The following is a 15,859-nucleotide window of genomic DNA, read 5'->3' as shown; positions in this document are numbered from 1 at the left end:
TAGCTAAATAAATAAATAAAGGGCCAACTGGCCTAAAGGAAAAAGTGTTTCCCTTGCTCGAAAGCCAGTCGAATCCGACTCTAGGGGGCAGTACTCATCTCCGTTTCCAAGCCAAAGAGCCAGCACCATCCAAAGACGTTTCCGTGGTCATGTGGCCAGCGTGACTAAACGCCGAGGCGCACAGAACGCTGTTCCCTTCCCACCGAAGCAGTACCTATTTATCTACTTGCAATTCCTTGCTTTCGAACTGCTAGGTTGGCAGGACCTGGGGCCAGAGACGGGAGCTCACTCTATCATGTGGCACCCGGGTCTCGAACTGCTGAACTACCGACCTTCCGGTCTGCAGCTCGGCGTCTTAACCTCTGAGCCACCGCAGTGTCCGGCCTTTGGTTTCCTTGGGCCTTGAAACGTCGCTGCGCAGTGTGTTCCTCAAGCACGGACCAGGGCCGACGGGGAAACTGAGGCAGGCACCCAACATGGAAGCCCACGGAGCTGTCTGCAGATGAGTCAGGCCTTCGCCTCAGAAGGGTCCGTAACGGTCACCCGAGGCCCTGTGGCCGGGGAGGGACCCTGGGACTGTCTGGCCTGGCGCTCTGCCACAGGGCCCCTCTCCTCGCCTCTGTCCTGGGGGGGGGGCGTGGTGCACAAGGAGAGTCCCAGCACACAAGGGTTTCCACGGCAACAGGCAGGCCCCCCCCGCCTGTGTCCAAGAGCCCTCGGCTCCTCGGCCCAATCCGAGAGCCGGCAGTTATCGCCCTGCAGGCCCCACTGCTGACGCAGCCCAGAACCGCCGCCGCGCGCCCGGAGACACAAAGAATACACAGCTGTCAGTAGGGCTGTCCGCCTGCCAAAAGGCCTGCAGAAGAGTCCGGAAGGCAGGCAGGCCTCCCCGGCAGCGCCGCCACCCTCCTCCTCCTCCTCCTCGCGCCCCGCTCCGCCGGTCCGGTCCGGGCCAGGCTGCCTGGGACCCAACGGGAGACCCCACCTCCACCTCCACCCACCGGGCAGCAGCTGCCCCCCCCCAAGTGGATGTCGGAGGCCTCAGCCGCCTCTGCCCAGGGTAGGCCGCTGGGTCCCAGGCTTGCCCCAGTGCTCGCCTGCGCAAGGGGAGTCCACGCATCCCTGCCCAGGGAACCCGCCAAGCCGCCCACACGTCGTTCTCAAGCAGCCGGCACTGGCCAGGCGACCTTTGATCCCCGCTATCTGCCGCCATAAATAGCCAGACAGCGATAAAATACTTCTCTTCACCGTGGCAAGCATCTGAACATGGCCGGGCGCCAGAGCTGCCGCTGTTCGGGAATAAGCACCGTGCAGGATTCATCCTGACTAGTGTGGAAATGCTTCCGTCAGGAGTGCCGTCTCCTGTTTACAACAAGCGGGAGGAGGCAAGACAGGCCTCCCCCCAGCCCAGAGGGAGGCAGCTGTGGGGGTGACCTTGGGCTACTCACTTTCTCCCCCCCACACACACACCCCCCCCCCCCCTGCAGCTGCCACCAGCCCTTGCAGGCGCCTTGGCCCCACGTCTTCTTCATTAACTCCTAATTGGCCCCTTTGCAAGCGCCTTCTATTTTGGAAGCAGCACAGGCTGCTTTTCAAGCCTCGCTTGCCTTGGAGAAGGGGGACACCGATTCAGACAGCTTTCCTCTCCCCAGCTGGGCTCATCCTGGTCTCCTCACTGGGATACTGGATTGGAGCTGTGAGTCCGGAGACTCCCTGGACAGGCGTCCCATATGAATAGTTGCTGGACAGAGAGACCACCCGCCCCCCCCCCCGTCCCATGTCTGCCTGTCCAGCCGCCGATTCAGGCGCAGAGTCTCTAGCTGGTGGCATCTGAAGGAGAGCATGAGCGTTGCCCCCCCACCCCTCCCTGGGGTAACCAGACCAAGAGGGCTCAGGGGCAGAGCATCCGCTTGGCCTGCAGAAGGACCCACCCAGGTTCAATCCTCACAGGCGTCTCCGGTTAGAAAAGGACCGGGCAGGAAGGGATGGGAAAGGCCTCAGCCCGAGACCCCGGAGAGCCGCTGCCGTTCGGAGTGGATGGACCAAGAAGGCCGCTTCAGAAGCCCGCACGGGGATGGGGTGTGTGTGAGACTGGCAACAGCATCTAATGGAGAGCAAATGTGCCAAACGTGCACGAGCCACACAAACAGGGCGCACTCTGCGGGCCAAGGGAATTCTTGTGTTGGCAGGTGCTTTTAACGAGGTAGTCAGAGGAGCTTCCCCCAGGTGTGCGGGGTGGGGGTTCCCTCTCGGCGGCAGAATCCGTCCTCGTGCAACCTGCAGGCAGCAAAACGTGCCCGGCAGCAGACGACTGACCTCAAAATAACGGAGGTGTGCAAGGGTCAGGGGGGAGCCAGGAGAGACCGTAACCAGCCCCAACCCCGACCAGCCCCTCAGTGTCCAGTGCTCTCCCCCCCCCAGACACAAACACCAAGACCCACACAAGTGGGCAGAACTCAAGGGGGTGCCGCATGCAGAGCCAAGGGGGCAGGTGCCCCACTCATGGTCCACAGCAGGTGCCCTCAGCCGGAGAGGAACCAGGACTGCCCCCCCCCCAATACTCCGGCTGGGGAAGCCGAGAGCCCTGGCCGGAGAGGGGAGGGGCCATGTGAGCGAGCGGCACTCAGGCAGAGGAAAGAGGGGGATGCAATCAAGAGGGTGCTCCTGCCAGAGACGGGAGCTCACTCCATCATGTGGCACCCGGGTCTCGAACTGCTGAACTACCGACCTTCCGGTCTGCAGCTCGGCGTCTTAACCTCTGAGCCACCGCAGTGTCCGGCCTTTGGTTTCCTTGGGCCTTGAAACGTCGCTGCGCAGTGTGTTCCTCAAGCACGGACCAGGGCCGACAGTGACACTCAGGGGGGAAACTGAGGCAGGCACCCAACATGGAAGCCCACGGAGCTGTCTGCAGATGAGTCAGGCCTTCGCCTCAGAAGGGTCCGTAACGGTCACCCGAGGCCCTGTGGCCGGGGAGGGACCCTGGGACTGTCTGGCCTGGCGCTCTGCCACAGGGCCCCTCTCCTCGCCTCTGTCCTGGGGGGGGGGCGTGGTGCACAAGGAGAGTCCCAGCACACAAGGGTTTCCACGGCAACAGGCAGGCCCCCCCCGCCTGTGTCCAAGAGCCCTCGGCTCCTCGGCCCAATCCGAGAGCCGGCAGTTATCGCCCTGCAGGCCCCACTGCTGACGCAGCCCAGAACCGCCGCCGCGCGCCCGGAGACACAAAGAATACACAGCTGTCAGTAGGGCTGTCCGCCTGCCAAAAGGCCTGCAGAAGAGTCCGGAAGGCAGGCAGGCCTCCTCCCCCCCCTGCAGCTGCCACCAGCCCTTGCAGGCGCCTTGGCCCCACGTCTTCTTCATTAACTCCTAATTGGCCCCTTTGCAAGCGCCTTCTATTTTGGAAGCAGCACAGGCTGCTTTTCAAGCCTCGCTTGCCTTGGAGAAGGGGACACCGATTCAGACAGCTTTCCTCTCCCCAGCTGGGCTCATCCTGGTCTCCTCACTGGGATACTGGATTGGAGCTGTGAGTCCGGAGACTCCCTGGACAGGCGTCCCATATGAATAGTTGCTGGACAGGAGAGAGAGCAGCTGCCCCCCCCCGTCCCATGTCTGCCTGTCCAGCCGCCGATTCAGGCGCAGAGTCTCTAGCTGGTGGCATCTGAAGGAGAGCATGAGCGTTGCCCCCCCACCCCTCCCTGGGGTAACCAGACCAAGAGGGCTCAGGGGCAGAGCATCCGCTTGGCCTGCAGAAGGACCCACCCAGGTTCAATCCTCACAGGCGTCTCCGGTTAGAAAAGGACCGGGCAGGAAGGGATGGGAAAGGCCTCAGCCCGAGACCCCGGAGAGCCGCTGCCGTTCGGAGTGGATGGACCAAGAAGGCCGCTTCAGAAGCCCGCACGGGGATGGGGTGTGTGTGAGACTGGCAACAGCATCTAATGGAGAGCAAATGTGCCAAACGTGCACGAGCCACACAAACAGGGCGCACTCTGCGGGCCAAGGGAATTCTTGTGTTGGCAGGTGCTTTTAACGAGGTAGTCAGAGGAGCTTCCCCCAGGTGTGCGGGGTGGGGGTTCCCTCTCGGCGGCAGAATCCGTCCTCGTGCAACCTGCAGGCAGCAAAACGTGCCCGGCAGCAGACGACTGACCTCAAAATAACGGAGGTGTGCAAGGGTCAGGGGGGAGCCAGGAGAGACCGTAACCAGCCCCAACCCCGACCAGCCCCTCAGTGTCCAGTGCTCTCCCCCCCCCAGACACAAACACCAAGACCCACACAAGTGGGCAGAACTCAAGGGGGTGCCGCATGCAGAGCCAAGGGGGCAGGTGCCCCACTCATGGTCCACAGCAGGTGCCCTCAGCCGGAGAGGAACCAGGACTGCCCCCCCCCCAATACTCCGGCTGGGGAAGCCGAGAGCCCTGGCCGGAGAGGGGAGGGGCCACGTGAGCGAGCAGCACTCAGGCAGAGGAAAGAGGGGGATGCAATCAAGAGGGTGCTCCTCCCTCCCCTGGGCAAACCAACCCCCCCCCATCTTGGGACAAAGAAGGGGAGGGGTTCCAGGCCTGCAGGGGCAGAAGCACCAGCCTCTCTCCTCCTGACAGGCCTCCCGAGGCTGAGTGGCAGGCAAAAATTCAGCAGACGAAGCCATTCCAGAAAAGCTGCCCCTGTTCCATGTCTGCCTGTCCAGCCGCCGATTCAGGCGCAGAGTCTCTAGCTGGTGGCATCTGAAGGAGAGCATGAGCGTTGCCCCCCCACCCCTCCCTGGGGTAACCAGACCAAGAGGGCTCAGGGGCAGAGCATCCGCTTGGCCTGCAGAAGGACCCACCCAGGTTCAATCCTCACAGGCGTCTCCGGTTAGAAAAGGACCGGGCAGGAAGGGATGGGAAAGGCCTCAGCCCGAGACCCCGGAGAGCCGCTGCCGTTCGGAGTGGATGGACCAAGAAGGCCGCTTCAGAAGCCCGCACGGGGATGGGGTGTGTGTGAGACTGGCAACAGCATCTAACGGAGAGCAAATGTGCCAAACGTGCACGAGCCACACAAACAGGGCGCACTCTGCGGGCCAAGGGAATTCTTGTGTTGGCAGGTGCTTTTAACGAGGTAGTCAGAGGAGCTTCCCCCAGGTGTGCGGGGTGGGCGGGGTGGGGGTTCCCTCTCGGCGGCAGAATCCGTCCTCGTGCAACCTGCAGGCAGCAAAACGTGCCCGCCCACTGTTGCCCCCCCCCGGCAAGCACCAAGAATACAGAGCATCCCTTGCCCCAGACCGAGAGTTCCTATCTATACCTTGTGGCTAATGGCCCACTGACGGACCTCTGCTCCAGATGTTTATCCAATTCCCTCTTGAAGCCATCCCTGCTTGTAGCCGCCACCACCTCCTCACTCTCTGGGCGAAGAAGGACTCCCTTTTATCTAACCCCGACCGCTCAGCCATTTCATGGAGTGCCCACAAGGAGCTCTTGTCTGGTGAGAAAGGGAGGAAAGGACCTCTTTCTCGACCTGCTCCATCCCAGGCATCATCCTCGTCTGTCCGGCAGCAGCTCTCCACGAGCATCCCCAACACGGGAGCCTTCTAACCCCAGGCCCTCTCAGGGAGTGAAGGCGAGGGGCCTTTGGCACACCAAGCAGAGGCCTACCCATTGAGACAGGGCCCCTGGCAGGACCCCCCCCCCCCGCGCTCTGGTTGAGTGTACCAAGCAAAGGGAAGCCAGGACCACGGGTGCCGGACAGGATCTGGTGCACCATGAGAAACCGGCACCCTCTGCTCCTGGCAGGCCCTCTCGCCTGAGCAAGGAGGACGTGGGGGGGGGGGCTGTGCCGTGGCGGCGGCTGCTCCTGCTGGCTGCAGCTGGGAGCCGGCTTTGTTTACCCAGAGAGGCTGATGTGAGCTGGAGGCAGAGGCCTCAGGAGAGGAGAGAGACCTGGTGCGGGAGGCCTGCAGGGAGGACCCGGAGGGGAAGGGGAGCACAGCAGCCCGCCAAGGTCCGGAGGGGGGGCAGAGCTACCCAAGATCAGGCGGCCATGAGGGGCAGCGGCACTCGGCCATCTGAGCCTTTGCACCCCGGCGTGGCCCCTTCGGCCACCCTTCCCCCTGGGGCTAGTCCCCTGAAACCCTGCTCAAAGCTGGGGGTCTGTTGGCAAGCCAGGGATGCTCAAGCATTGAGCCAGGGCTTGGACTAGAGGGCCCTGATCCGTATGGCCCCTTCCCGTTTGGTGAGAAAGCCAGTCTGGTGTCGTGGTGAACCGGGTTTGATCCCTCCAAGCGCCAGGTGGGTCACAACAACTGCCTGCCACAACCGCCCGGCTCCTTTGGCAAGACTGCCGCCTGCAAAATAAACGACCCATTTCCAAATCTCAAGGCTAGCGAGATGCAGAGAGGACAGCAAGGCGGGCCAGGCCCCGGGAAACGGGGCAGGCGGGAGAACCCTTTTCAAAGAGGATGGTGAGTCCGGGTGGCCTCATGGACAGAACCGCCTTTGTGGGGCAACAGAGGCTGGGCTGCCCCCAACACAGAGCCCTGCACGGGGCCGAGAGGGGGAGGGGGCAACATTCCTTCCTGATACGTGGCCCCCTCCCTCTTGAGCCCCCCAGCCCCCCCCCACAACAAGTGAGCAGTGGGGTCCCCCAAGGATTAATACTGGGACCAGTGCTTTTTAATTTAAGAACCTAAGAACATCAGAGAAGCCAGTGTTGGATCAGGCCAGTGGCCCCTCCAGTCCAACACTCTGTTGTCACACAGGGGCCAAAAATACCAGGTGCCACCAGGAGGTCCAGCAGTGGGGCCAGGAGGACACTGGAAGCCCCTCCCACTGTTGACCCCCCCCAGCACCAATAATACAGAGCATCCCTTGCCCCAGACTGAGAGTTCCTATAAGAACAGAAGAGAAGCCAATGTTGGATCAGGCCAGTGGCCCCTCCAGTCCAACACTCTGTTGTCACACAGGGGCCAAAAATACCAGGTGCCACCAGGAGGTCCAGCAGTGGGGCCAGGAGGACACTGGAAGCCCCTCCCACTGTTGACCCCCCCCAGCACCAATAATACAGAGCATCCCTTGCCCCAGACTGAGAGTTCCTATAAGAACAGAAGAGAAGCCAATGTTGGATCAGGCCAAAAACACCAGGTGCCCTCAGGAGGTCCAGCAGTGGGGCCAGGAGGACGTTAGAAGCCCCGCCCACTACTGTTGCCCCCTCCCCCTCGAAGCACCAAGAATACAGAGCATCACTGGCCCCAGTCTAAGAGTTCCTACCTATACCTTGTGGCTAAGAGCCACTGATGGACCTCTGCTCCATATGCTTATCCAATTCCCTCTTATAAGAACCTAAGGGAAGCCAATGTTGTATCAGGCCAATGGCCCATCCAGTCCGACACTCTGTCACACAGTGGCCAAAAATACCAGGTGCCATCAGGAGGTCCAGCAGTGGGGCCAGAACTCCAGAAACCCTCCCACTGTTGCCCCCCCCCCAAGCACCAAGAATACAGAGCATCACTGTCCCCAGACCAAGAGTTCCTATCTAGACCTTGTGGCTAAGAGCCACTGATGGACCTCTGCTCCAGATGTTTATCCATAAGAACATAAGAGAAGCCAGTGCTGGATCAGGCCAGTGGCCCCTCCAGTCCAACACTCTGTTGTCACACAGGGGCCAAAAACACCAGGTGCCCTCAGGAGGTCCAGCAGTGGGGCCAGGAGGACGTTAGAAGCCCCTCCCACTACTGTTGCCCCCTCCCCCTCGAAGCACCAAGAATACAGAGCATCCCTTGCCCCAGTCTAAGAGTTCCTACCTATACCTTGTGACTAAGAGCCGCTGATGGACCTCTGCTCCATATGCTTATCCAATTCCCTCTTATAAGAACATAAGAGAAGCCAATGTTGGATCAGGTCAATGGCCCATCCAGTCCGACACTCTGTCACACAGTGGCCAGAAATACCAGGGGCCATCAGGAGGTCCAGCAGTGGGGCCAGAACTCCAGAAGCCCTCCCACTGTTGCCCCCCCCCAAGCACCAAGAATACAGAGCATCACTTGCCCCAGAGCCCCTATCTATACCGTGTGGCTAATAGCCACTGATGGACCTCTGCTCCATATGCTTATCTAATTCCCTCTTGAAGCCGCCACCCGCTCCTGTGGCAGTGAATTCCATGTGTTCATCACTCTTTGGGTGAAGAAGGACTCCCTTTTATCTGTTATAACCCGACCGCTCAGCAATTTGTTCCTCAATGGTCTGGAATTCAGGGTGAGTGGCGCAAGAGCCAAGTCTGCAGACGATACCAAATTATTCCGGATGGTGAAAGCCAAGACTGGCTGGGAAGAACCACGGGAGACCTGGGTGAGCTCAGTGTGGGCGAGTCTAAGTTGATGCACACCAGAACAAAAAAATCCTGATTTCAAATACATGCTGAACTGGTTGAGACTGAGTTTGAAAAAGATCTTGGGGTTTGTAGAGGAAATCACAATGAAAACACTGACCGATTGTGAGAGGGCAATGAAAAAAGCACGCAGCCTGCTAGGAATTAAACGGCCGATATTGGAACGCCCCCAGACAGATCTACGGCGGGGCCTCCTTTGGAATACTGTGTGCCGTTCTGGTCACCGTATCTCGAAAAGGATATCGCAGCGCTGGAAAAAGTACAGAGGAGGGCAACAGAGGAGATTAGAGGGTTGGAGCACCTTTCCTGCGAGAAACTGCTGAAGAGTCTGGGACTTTTCAGCGTAGGGAAAAGAATGCTCAAGGGAGACAGGATAGGTATTTATAGAATTACTAGAAATAAGGCCCGTTGTGGAAATAAATACAACGAGATCTAGAAAGAGGCTCTGGGAGAGTGCGCTGGCTTTGGGCAAACAGTGTCAGTCTGCTTTTAAAACATGAATCTGGGACCTGCACACCACCAGAATACAGCAGGTTCCATATGCAACTGACATTCCAACTGCCTTGCGGGGGGGGGGGAGTTTGAGGTGTGGAATGGAGTGAAGTCCAATCAGCTTCCATATGCAAAAGACCAGGTTGTCGCAGCAGTTGTGGTGTGGGCGGGACCCGGGCTTTGCCTTCTGATTGGTGGCGATATATGCTGAGGAGCAGTGCCATCAGCCATACACTAAGGGAGTGCATTTTAGAATTAGAACTTTGGCACCCACTATTCAATTATATATAAGGAGAGATGCAAAAGGTGGGGGCAGCTGAGAGAGAGAGCTTTCTCGCCCTCTCCCGTAACATTACAATTCAGGGGCACCCAATGAAGTCACTGGGTAGGGAGATTCTGGACAGACCAGTTACAATTAACTTACTCATTCTTTATTCAATGAGTAATTCGATTGCGGGATTCACTCCCAGAGGTGACGGCCATGAGCACGGATGGCCTCCAGAAGGGGCTGGACAGATCCATGGAGTGGGGGGGCGTTTTCCTTCTTCAGCAGCTCCCGGCCAAGATGACAAGCCCAGGGGCTCTCACGAGCAAACCTCCGACTCCTCTGATCCATCAGGGCCCTCCATGTGCTGCTCTTGCGGGGAAGAAAGCCCTGGGAATCCCAAGGTGGTGGAGGGTGGGAGCCCTGGGGAGTCACAGGCAGGGTGGGGCAGATGGGGGGGGGGGACCAGGCCACAAAGGAAAGGCTGGATCAAGGAAAGGTTAGGAAGCCAGTTGGGGGAACGTGGAAAGGGGGGGGGGGTCACTTGGTCAGACTTTGGCAATAGAGCGCTGGATAGAAGGGAGGAGGAGGAGAAGGAGGTGGAGGCAAGTGAGGTCCCTTGGACAGGAGCCAGAATTGCCATCGTAGAATCATAGAATGTGAGAGTCGGAAGGGACCTTGCGGGTCATCTAGTCCAACCCCCGGCACTCTGCAGGAGCAGAGCCGAAAGAGAGCCCTACATACCTACAACATGCCCGAAAGAGGGTCGTCCAGCCTCCGCTTGAAAACGTCCAGCAAAAGAGCACCCACCCCCTCCCGGGGCAGTCTGTTCCACTGCTCAACCACCCTTACAGTCAGGGAGTTTCTCCTGATAGTTAGCCGGTAATGACTCCCTTGTAATTTCCACCCATTCAATCTAGTCTTGCAATCAGGAGCAAGAGAGAATAGATCCTCTCCATCTTCTACATGAGAGCCCTTCAGATACTTGAAGACTGCAATCGTGTCCCCTCTAAGCCTTCTCTTTCCCAGGCCAAACAGACCCAACTCTTTCAGCCTTTCCTCCTAAGACTTGGACTCCAAAGTCTTCCAAAGAGGAAGAGGAAGGGACGAAGATCTGCAGGGCCGTAAGGGGGAGGGGGAAGAAGGGGGAGGATCCCAAACTGGAAAAAAAACCCCTCCAGAGTTGCTGGTGGCCTTATCAGCAGACCCAGAAGGAATGGGAGCGGAGGACAGGTGGGGAAGGAAGAGGCATAAACCGAATCCGAGAGGAGATGGCAACGAGGCACCTCAGACAGCGGAGCTCCACCCGGAACAGGTCTGGCATCACATGTGGGCTCCCCGGGGCACGCAAGAGAGATGCAAACGCAAGCAGGGCTGGGCGGGGCAGCAGCTATGATGGCAGAGCAGAAGGCCCCGCCAGGCCGTGACCCAGCACTGCAGAGGGGAGCCGGCTGAATGGGGGGGGGTGAGCCTTCTGGAACATATGGGGGTCTGGCCCCGTGGCCCTCCACAGCCTTTTGGGAAGGGGAAATCACTGAACTGAAATCACTACAAGCTAGGCTTCAACAGTACGTGGATAGAGAACTACCAGAAGTACAAGCTGGGTTCCGAAGAGGTAGAGGAACTAGAGATCAAATTGCCAACATTCGCTGGATTATGGAGAAAGCAAGAGAGTACCAGAAAAATATCTACTTCTGCTTCATTGACTATGCTAAAGCCTTTGACTGTGTGGATCACAACAAACTATGGCAGGTCCTTAAAGAGATGGGAGTACCAGACCACCTCACATGTCTCTTGAGAAACCTGTATAAGGGCCAAGAAGCGACAGTTAGAACCGGATATGGAACAACTGATTGGTTCAGCATAGGAAAAGGAGTACGACAAGGATGTATATTGTCACCTTGCTTATTTAATATATATGCAGAGTACATCATGCGAAATGCTGGCCTGGATGAATCACAAGCGGGAATCCATCGTAGAATCATAGAATGTGAGAGTCGGAAGGGACCTTGCGGGTCATCTAGTCCAACCCCCGGCACTCTGCAGGAGCAGAGCCGAAAGAGAGCCCTACATACCTACAACATGCCCGAAAGAGGGTCGTCCAGCCTCCGCTTGAAAACGTCCAGCAAAAGAGCACCCACCCCCTCCCGGGGCAGTCTGTTCCACTGCTCAACCACCCTTACAGTCAGGGAGTTTCTCCTGATAGTTAGCCGGTAATGACTCCCTTGTAATTTCCACCCATTCAATCTAGTCTTGCAATCAGGAGCAAGAGAGAATAGATCCTCTCCATCTTCTACATGAGAGCCCTTCAGATACTTGAAGACTGCAATCGTGTCCCCTCTAAGCCTTCTCTTTCCCAGGCCAAACAGACCCAACTCTTTCAGCCTTTCCTCCTAAGACTTGGACTCCAAAGTCTTCCAAAGAGGAAGAGGAAGGGACGAAGATCTGCAGGGCCGTAAGGGGGAGGGGGAAGAAGGGGGAGGATCCCAAACTGGAAAAAAAACCCCTCCAGAGTTGCTGGTGGCCTTATCAGCAGACCCAGAAGGAATGGGAGCGGAGGACAGGCGGGGAAGGAAGAGGCATAAACCGAATCCGAGAGGAGATGGCAACGAGGCACCTCAGACAGCGGAGCTCCACCCGGAACAGGTCTGGCATCACACGTGGGCTCCCCGGGGCACGCAAGAGAGATGCAAACGCAAGCAGGGCTGGGCGGGGCAGCAGCTATGATGGCAGAGCAGAAGGCCCCGCCAGGCCGTGACCCAGCACTGCAGAGGGGAGCAGGCTGAATGGGGGGGGGTGAGCCTTCTGGAACATATGGGGGTCTGGCCCCGTGGCCCTCCACAGCCTTTTGGGAAGGGGAAATCACTGAACAGGTTAAAAGGATAGGTATTTGTTTACTGTGCGTGCTTTTCTTACGTCACCTTTGGGCCCACGCAGGCCCCTGAAGTAGCTCACTAAAACAACCGAAACATATAAAATAGTCTACAACTTGCAGAAGATCCATGTGGGGCGGGGGGGACGGGTAGAGAGGTTTCGAAGGCCTTTGAGTCACTCTCCTTGGCCTTCCTCCAGCCCGCCACCCTCTACAAGTCCCCCCCTCCCACAATGCAAGGAGGCAGAAATTCCCAGCAGGCCCCTCCCCGTCTGTCACTCTCCTGGCACCCCCTGAGCCACTGCGAGGCCGGCCAGGGGCTACCCCACGCACTCACAAGCACCTCAAAATCGCCCTGTCTCAGCTCGCACAGGAACCAGACTTATTTCTGCAGAGCACTCCTGTGGGCAGCCTGCTCGATGCGGCCTCCGGGGCAGCCCCAACAAGGCGAGTGTGTGAGGCAGGCCGTCTCGAGGGGCCTGCCGAGGCCACACAGCCTTCTGCCAATGGAGAATCCTTCTCCCCCCAGATCCGCGGGGTGCCCAAGAAGAACGGAAGAGGAGGGTCCACGTGGGTGGCCACAGGCTCCCACTGCAACCTCCCCGCCCCGGCCATATGCCGAAGGGGCGATCCCCACCTGCCATCTTCGGCCTCCACCCCCTTGCCAGAGAGAGAGGCCCGGGCACTCCCTCTTCAGCTGTCTCCCTTAACAGGGGCACGCTGGTCTCAGGGTGTGGCAAATGCCTGGGCACTGATCCTCTGACTCCGAGGTGTGAACAAGCCCCCAACAGCTGGATCTCTGGATCAGCGACGACAATAGAGAAACCCTCGCACATCTCGGGCAGCCACAGCATTCAGAGCGGGACCACGACAGAGCGAGCAAGAAGAAGAGGAGACTGGATTTATACCCCATGGCCCTTCACTACCCGAAGGTGTCTCAGAGCGGCTGACAAACTCCTCTCCCTTCCCCTCCCCACAACAGACAGACACCCTGTGAAGGAGGTGGGGCTGAGAGAGCTCTTGACAGAAACGGCTCTTTCTCAAGGACAGCTCTTGTCAGAGCTATGGCTTGACAGAAACTGCTCTTTTTCAAGGACAGCTCTGAGAGAACTACGGCTTGCCCAAGGTCATCCAGCCAGGTGCGTGTGGAGGAGTGGGGACTCAAACCCAGTTCTCCCAGATTAGAGTCCACACACTTAACCACGACACCAAACTGAGCCAAGCGGGAGAAGCCACGGCTCCGGACAGGCGGCCCCCTGGGAGAGCTCTGCAGGCCGGCCTGGCCAGGGACTCTTGGGTGGCACGGAGTTCCCTGAGGAACACGCGCGCCCACCGGACTCCCAGCCTCTTCAGTCGAGGGCCTGCCAGTGCCTGACGGACGCCTCTTTTCATACAGGCACAAACAGCCATAAATCTCTGCGCAGCCCAGGCCGGCACAGGCGTGGCACGTGACACGCAGTGTCTCCAGGGGGACTGCCACAACCGACAGAGAAGTCGCTCTGGGGAGCAGCAGGGCAAAGGGGGCTGGCTGCCCCCCCAGTGCTTCCTAACAAGAAAAGAGGTAGGACCAGCCCACCTCAGGGCTCCACCTCCCTGCTATAAAAAGGGCTGGCAAGGATGCCCCCCTCCTTGGGGAGCTGGGCGTTCCCCTGCAGGACATGGGGGGCAGCCGGGCTCACTCGCACCAGAGGCCTTCTTCGCTGGCAGCTCTCTGCCCAGGGCACTCCGAGCAGTGTTCCCTCTAAGCTGAGTTAGCGTGAGTTAACTCAACAGTTTTTTAGCCTCTGGCTCACAGATTTTTGTCTCGGCTCAGGAAGGATGGCTCCAGATCAAACTAATTCATGCATTAGCCACATCGCTCGCTCACAGCTTTAATGCCAGGAGCTCACAAAGCAGGATTTCTGCTCACAAGACTCCACAGCTCAGAGGGAGCGTTGACTCCAGGGCTTGTGAGCTGGAGCAGGACTTGGCGGGGGCTTCGTGGTGGGCTGCGATCACAGGCCGGACAACTAGCAGCGCCCTGAGAAGCTGCCGAGCAGCAGCACCTGTCCCGGCAGCCAGAGGCCGCCATCCCGTGGCCGAGGCTCACTCAGAGAGGAGGTCTGCCCCCTTGTCCCCCTCCCTCTGGGCCCAACAGCACACACTGCCCCCTCCCTGCCCCACGCAGTCCTGTGGCTCCTCTGGCTGGTGGGCCGGCAGCCCAGCCTCGGTTTCCCCTGCCACAGCCAGGGCTCCACCCTGGACCCCCTGTGGCCAAAACCCACCGGACAGATCACCTGGGCTACTCCGGCCTGCGGGACTGAAACCCCCGTGCACCCTCCCCGCCCCCTCTCACCCCTAACCCTACCATGAAGAGGAGCACGGGAGGCCCTGGATGCTGGGATCGAGCCAAAGAGCCAGGAAGTCTGCACGTGAGGAGGGGACGACACACACACACCACACCCCGCCACCGCCCAGCTACACCCCCCAGAACCACAGCCGGTCTCTGCGAGGGCAGGCGAGAGGAGGAGGCCGAGGGAGGGGGGGGGAGAGAGAGCTCGCTCGCGAGGGACTTCCGGGCCTGACAACACCGCTCACAAGGAGAGGAGAAACAGCACAGATCAGAGGACGACGCCATTATTATCCTTAATCACACAAAGAGGCAGCTGCCAGAGAGACGGAGGCCTGCAGGGCCAGGCAGAGCAAGCCTCCCTCGGCTCTGACCGCGCTCTCGGCCTTTAAAGGTTCTGCACCAGCCCCCAGGGGCCCCCCCGCTCCCGGGGGTACCTAGCAACCAGGGCCAGGTGACAGCAGGGTCCTTCTCCCTGGGAAAAGCGGCCGCTCCGGAGAGGCCCCTGCAGGCCGACGGGAAACCCCCCTCGCCTCCGGCATGGCTGCTCTGCCCCCACCAGCTGCAGGACAGGCAGCTGCAGGAGGGAACCCCCCTCTGCCCCCCCCCCAAGAGAGAGTCTGGGGACGGGGCGGGTGCAGACCCAAAGGCTGGCTTTTGCTGAGGAAGTCACAGCGGAGCAAGCGGACCTGAATCCTCAACCCTCCATGGACGGAGTCCGGCCCAACTCTCCGGGGGGGGGGGCTCACAGACAGCTCTTCCCTAGGCAGCCCCCCCCAATGATGGTGGGCCCCAAACACAAGGCCTCCTTAGAACGACAAAGCCCCTGGGCCAAGCAGCCTCCCCCCCCCGCCCAGGGCAGGTGGAAAGAGAAAGGCACCGCGACCTTTTGGGGGGGGGAGCCTCCAGGGTATCGTAACCGGCTGGGGTCCCCCCCCAAAGCCCGCCCTCCTCAGGCTCCGCCTCCAAATCTCCAGCGATCCCCCAACCCAGAGTCGGCAGCCCCAGGCACACTGGGAGGGAGACCCACGCCCACCCCCCACCCCGGTCTCCAACACCCCTCTCCCTCCTCGCACAGGACACTCTGAGCCAAGCACCTGGCTCCGCACCATTCTCCGGAGGCAGGAACAGAGTCCTGGCGCTGCTTCAGGAGCCGAGCGTTCTGAAGGCCAGTCGGCCACCCAGTGATGCCTGGCCTGAGAGGAAAGGTGGCTCCCCCCCCGCCCCCCCGGGAGGCTCAGGTAGAGAGGAACACACACCCTTATGGCTCTCGTCCAGACTGTGATGATGATCCATGCAAACGGGGCCGGCTGCAAGAGGCCGGGCCTCGTCTTGCCTGGGCCCCGCCAGGTTTGAGACCCCTTCCCAGACAGTCTGGAAACTTGCCAGCCACCCCCAGGACGGGGGCCTGGACATGTCAGCCCCCAAGCCAAGGAGATGCCCCTCCTCCAGTCCCCCTGTGGCCACAGGCCGTGTCCCAAGGAACACAGTCCGGTGAATGGCTTCCATACGGAGCACGCTCTTTTCCCCACCTTCCCTGTGTCACAGGCGC

General features: G+C 59.7%; 1 protein-coding gene across 1 annotated transcript in view; it reads right to left on the bottom strand.

The window, feature by feature from the left end:
- KCNH2 (potassium channel, voltage gated eag related subfamily H, member 2) overlaps positions 1-15,859 on the bottom strand; it is an 85,866-nt gene that overhangs the window by 69,154 nt on the left and 853 nt on the right. The window lies entirely within an intron of this gene.

This window comes from Gekko japonicus, unplaced genomic scaffold, assembly GCF_001447785.1.
Source record: "Gekko japonicus isolate JY-2015 unplaced genomic scaffold, Gekko_japonicus_V1.1 scaffold1794, whole genome shotgun sequence".
Lineage (NCBI taxonomy): Eukaryota > Metazoa > Chordata > Lepidosauria > Squamata > Gekkonidae > Gekko > Gekko japonicus.
The sequence above is the reverse complement of the archived record's forward strand: the minus strand, read 5'-3'. Positions and strand labels throughout refer to the sequence as shown.